The sequence below is a fragment of the Alosa pseudoharengus genome, unplaced genomic scaffold (genome assembly GCF_046254945.1).
Source record: "Alosa pseudoharengus isolate Yale_2024_CS ecotype anadromous, Long Island Sound unplaced genomic scaffold, YU_APseudo_1.1 YU_APseudo_1.1_scf_2, whole genome shotgun sequence".
NCBI classification, from domain to species: domain Eukaryota; kingdom Metazoa; phylum Chordata; class Actinopteri; order Clupeiformes; family Clupeidae; genus Alosa; species Alosa pseudoharengus.
In genome coordinates this window covers 40719132-40725131 of record NW_027468663.1, presented here as the reverse complement: position 1 = coordinate 40725131, position 6000 = coordinate 40719132, and positions in this window count along the sequence as shown.

Here is a 6000-nt window from a genome sequence, read left to right as displayed (position 1 = left end):
TCACTGCGCTGGGATTAGTGTGTGCTTCACCTCACTGTGTTTCACTAATTCACGGATTGGGATAAATGCAGAGACCAAATTTCCCTCACAGGATCAAAAGAGTATATACTTATACTTATACTTATACTTATATCTATTCTATGTATCATTACTGAATCAGTGAACACAGACGCATATTTACAGTACATATAAATAAGTAGACAAGCTCACACTTGTTACTGTTGTCAAAATGATGATTATATATTAACTATTGCACAATAAACAATTACCTACTTTTGCAATTAACAATTTCCAGCTATTACCTGGTTTTTCTGTTTGAAGTGATTATGTGTGCTATCAAGTGAGGGGTGCACTATCACAAGACAAGGACTGCATCTTTTTATGTTCTGATGTAAAAAATAAAAAATACCCTACTGTATGTAATCCAGGAAAAGGGACATTTATCAAGCAGATGATTATAGAGAGCACTGTAGTGTAACTGAGACCACAGGAGCACCCATTGCTTTTACATTCAAAAAGCTCATTTAGGCTCTGTAGACTGAAATAAACATGGGATCATTTGAAATCTCAGAGCATTCTGTGTGACCAAAAACATAGCAACTCACAAATACACAGCAACTTTCAATATGTCATGTTTTGACCATCAAATTCAAATGACAAAATGTCAAAAGTGCACAGTTGCACCATAATATTGTACGTGTTACTGCCAGAAATAGAAAAGCAAGCCGGTGAGGTGAGGAAGAACATAATATGTTCTTATTATACTATAGTACAATTTGAGTCGTGAGGAGAGCAACCAAAGGAGGAGAGAGAGACACAAGAGTAAAGAGAGATTCAGGATGGCGAGGACCCAGGCTAATATCCCAAGTAAGCTGTTTTCACCACACCGTGCCCATTAGTGACTTGGATCCACATCAAAGTTGCAATAAAGCAGCAGGGTCTCTTTGTGAAAGGCTCACTGAAAACCATTCTCAATGTCTGAGAGAACGATGCACAGCTCCGCTGGGACTGGGCAGTGTGTGTGTCTGTCTGTGGATGTAAGTGGGAGGAAGAGAGAGAGTGTGTTCTTGTACACCCATATGTGGCTGGTTCAGTGAGAGAGATTGTATAAGAGTACATGTGTATGTTTGGAAGAGTGCGATAGCAAGACAGTCACATGTCCTTATTGGGCTTTCTCCCCTGTGCTATGTTTAGCACTGTTGAGTCCAAACTATGACCAAAGGCAAAATTAAGGTCTATACCAGGTCCTGAGAGCAATTATGGCACTTTGGTGTATCAAGGTTGCTATTGCATTGTGGTAAGGCAGTATGTGGTAAGGCAGTATGCTGAAACATGCATTGAGGTTTGGTTTCACTAAGATCAAACTACCAGGATCACATAATTTTAAAACTTTCATGTAGCAGTAGTCTATAGGCCGTCTCCACCCGCATATTGCTCACAGGATACTGCTTTATTTCGACAGGGTTATATTTTTTCTTTATAGATCTCAAAATAGCCTAACTTACTCTATCCTTGCTTCTTTTCTCACTGACTCTAAACGATTTTCATATGCCCTTGGATGCGTTTCAGTGCCCAAAGTGCTTATCTGATGGCCAATTGAAGCAATTTAATATTCTATTAAATAAGCTATGCACTGTTGACTCGCACACCACTATCACAGACACCTGACACAGACCTACAGTATGACACATCTAGTTAAGATCATTTGGATTCACTTTCAGTGGTAATTTACTAGGCCTATAGTTTTATTGAACATCTCCTGCACCAACCTAAACTTAAAATATAAACGGACATGATATCAGCTCCACATTTAGATTATGGAAGTGTTGTGTAGCTATCAATTTATCACTTGATCAGAAAAAAAAGTGCTATGACTAATTGTATTAAACTTTCTGGCTAGCTTGCACAACCAGACTAGGTCTATTTTCTTTTTTCACTTATACCAAAGTCCTTTTAGCAAGACCCTATACTCGGCGGCCATGTTGCAACGTTTTTGGGCACTTATCGGCATCTATTCGGGCAGAAATGTGCGTGCGCAAGGCTTCATGACACCAACCTTGCTCCAGCGGCGAGATCACAACACATGATTGACTAGATGTATTCACAACACACCACATGATTGGCACAATGTATTCACATGTCGACTTTTTTGCCGCGGAAGTGGTGGGATATGTGTAGACAATTGCTATATTGCCATACCCCTTGCATTTCTATGGAGGATTTTTTGAGTGCTATGTCTCCTAATTATGACCGCCGCGCAGCGAAGCGGCGGTCATATAGGTTTAGTCAGGTTTAGTCAGGTTTAGGTTTAGTCATTCGCATGGCCAATTTTCCATCAAGGATTCCCAGGACACTGAAAGACTGGGGTACACAAAACTTGTTGGACATGTAGCCCCACATGAATAGCATGGAACCATTGTTTTTCGTTTTGATCTGTAGCCCCCTCGCTGGACTGGACCCCCCGAAAGGAGGGTAGGGCAGACACAGTTTTCTGTGAATATCTTGAGATAGGAGGGTTTAGGAGGACCATTTTTTTTGTATGTTGATCTTAAGGGGCCATGTCAACCCATTCCATAACCACTCATTTCATGTATAGCACCACCTAGTTAAAAACAAAAAAGTAAAAATGAGGTGTTGTAATTGCAGGTATCTGTGACCTAACATGGTCAAAACTGCACGAAATTGGAAGTGTATGATCATTATGACACCCTCTGAATGCACGCCAAGCCATACAATAAATTGATTTATGTTACTGTACACCAACTGGCCTGTAGGAGGCCGGACACAGTTTTCTGTGAATATCTCGAGAACCGTAGGGCCTAGGAGGACCACCTTTTTTTGTATGTTGGTCTTAAGGGGCCATGTCAACCCATCCCATTACCACTCATTTCATGTATAGCGCCACCTGGTTTAAAATTAAAAAGCAAAAAATTAGGCGTTGTAATCACAATATCTCTGGCTGACATGGTCAAAACTGCACTAAATGGAAAGTGTAGGCTCATTATGACACCCTCCGAATGCAAGCCAAGTTTCGTGGACTTGGGCCATACAATAAATTAATTTATGTGTACATTTAGTGACCGTACACCAACAGAGTTTTCTGTGAATATCTTGAGAACCGTAGGGCCTAGGATGACCAATTTTTTGCGTATGTTTGCCTCCAGGGGTCATGTTAACCCATTTCTTATGCACACATGTGCATAAACAGATATTCACACACACACACACACACACACACACATACATTCACAGTAATCATACGTATGACACATACACACACAGTAGACATATGTATGCATGCATGCACATGCACACACACAGGCACACCCACAAGCACATGCACACGCACACACACACACACACACACACACACACACACACACACACACACAAACATAAACACGTACACGCACACATGCACACAATTCAAGAATGTCTCAGAATTATGAACAGGCAAGATGGGGATGTGGTTGTATAAAATCTATTTTACATGTGAAATCTATGAACTAATCATGTTTTGGTACTTGTTGTCTAGCAGATACAGTATTAGTAAGAATTGAGTGTGCATAATGCAATTCAGTGAGACAGTTAGAATCCTATATGCCTTTCACCTTTTGTTTTAGCCAGCAGCCAGACCAGCAGATACCCTGACTTTGCTGAATTACTGAAGCTAAGCAGGCTTAGTTAGTACTTGGATAAGAAACCTCCTTGGAAGAGTAGGTTCCTGCTGGAAGCGGTGTTGGTGGCTGGCCAGTAGGTGGCACTTTTCCCTGTGGCCAAAAGCCACCAAACAAATATCAATCCCAATGTCCTATTGCAGTGACAGGGACACTGTACTGCAGGAGATGTTTTCCTTTGCATGAATGTTAAATTGAGGTCCTGACTCACCATGGTTGTTAAAGATCCCATGGCACTTATCGCAAAGAGTAGGTAGTTCCCAGATTTGCTTTATTTATGTACACATACATAAAGACACACACACACACACATACACACACACACATACACACACACAAACACACACACACACACACACACACTACACATGCACACACACCTACATATACAAACACACACACACACTCACACACAAAAAAACACAAACAAAACACATACACAAAAACAACCACACACTCTGCACACACTCAATTACAAACACACAAAAAAGGAACAAAGTAGTCAAAGTAGTCAAAGTAGTCAAAACACAATTTGACAAGCGTGACTTATTTTTCTGGAAAAAATGTGCTGGACTGGGCGGCGGTCATATTTTGTACCGCTCTGCGGTACATCTAGTTAGAAAGTCTGCTTATAGGAAATATATTAAGCTCCCTGTGCTATTGGTTGGGGAGTTCCCATAGAGGTTGATCAACAACCAATCCTAATTAGCATTATACAACATGGCGCAAGGCAAGGCAAGTTTATTTACATTCATACAAATAAATGTTTATTTATACACTGTGGTAATTCCATGTGCTTTACATAAACAAAAGCAAAGAATAGTAAATAACCATAAATAAAATCATAAAGGGCAAAAGTTTAAAGAACAGATTTAGAAGTAAAATACATAAAATAGAATAATCTTAAGACTAGATCAGAAAGCTGGCAACAGTTGGGGCATTTTTTATGTCATCTGGATGTTGGTTCCAAAGCTGAACTGCATAGCAGCTAAAAGCTGCTTCACAATGTTTAGTTCTATGATTTTTACCAACAAGTATTTCTCCTGAGACCTGAGAGGTCTGAAGGTGTGTGCTGTCAATTACTTTACTACCTTACTGCCTTACTGGAAGCCAGTGCAGGGACCTAAGTTTTGCAGTAATGTGGTCAGTTTTTAAGGGGCTGCATTTTGTATCACTTGAAGCTGTTTGATGGTATTGTTAGGAAAGCCCGTGAAAAGCCCACAGCAGTAATCAACCCTGCTGAAGATTGTATTCGTGACAAATGTATTCATGACTTTTTCTAAATTATGTTTTAACTTACAGTAAAGGTGCAGTCAGGGATTTTACGCAAAGTCAAGCCCATAATATTTTTTGTCTCATTCAGCAATCATCTTCTCACGACCGCTAGCTGCCCATTCAGTTCACTGTAAAAAAAAAAAAACTGGAAACAAACAAAGTAGGGGCAGCCTTTCCCTCAAACAAAAATAAAACCCTGCATGGAACTTCTCTCGGCATACTGAAGGTAGGGGTGAGCTATCTCTCTGCTATGTTTCTTTTGGTCCTCGGTTAAAATATAATGTACGTTTTTTTTTTAACCAAAGTGTCTGCTAATAAATTTAAAAATAAACATAAACACAAACAAACGCGACTTCCTGCGAAATCCCTGACAGCGCCTTTAAGATGACTAAGTTTGCCGATGGTTTTGTGGTGGTAAAAAGCTGAATTAGTTATTGCTTCCATGTGGTTTTTTTTAGATCAATGTAAATTAGAGACATCAGTTGTTAGTTTGGTCAAATGACAAAGAGATTCAAGGGGACCATAGTCATTATTCAACAGGGCTAAGTAAGTGGGAGCATAGAAAGATTGAATGTAGTGACCCCAAGATCGACCCCTGGGGAACACCACCAGTCAAGAATGCAGGTGTTGAGCAACATAACGTGTAACGCAGAAGCCAAGTTCAAGTTTATGAAATGAAATGGTATGTGTGTGTGTGTGTGTGTGTGTGTGGGGGGGGGGGGGTTATGGTGTGAGTGTTTGGGGGGTATGGTGCAATGGTGTGTGAGAGTGTGTGTGTGTGTGTGTGTGTGTGTGTGTGTCTGGGGGGGGGGGGTGTACTGTTGTGTGTGTGTGGGTGTGGGGCTGTAAAGGTGTGTGTGTGTGTAAGAGGAGGGAGTACCCATGTGGGGTGTGTTTGGGGGTGACCCTGATCAGGTGTGGGGTTGATGAGATTAGGTATGGATCCAGTAGCACAACTGGATCAAGACAGCTACTGTACACACAGCAGGCTATATCTGGGACCCTCTCGGAGGAGCCGCCAGCGTTCATTTTGGCCGATTTGACATGT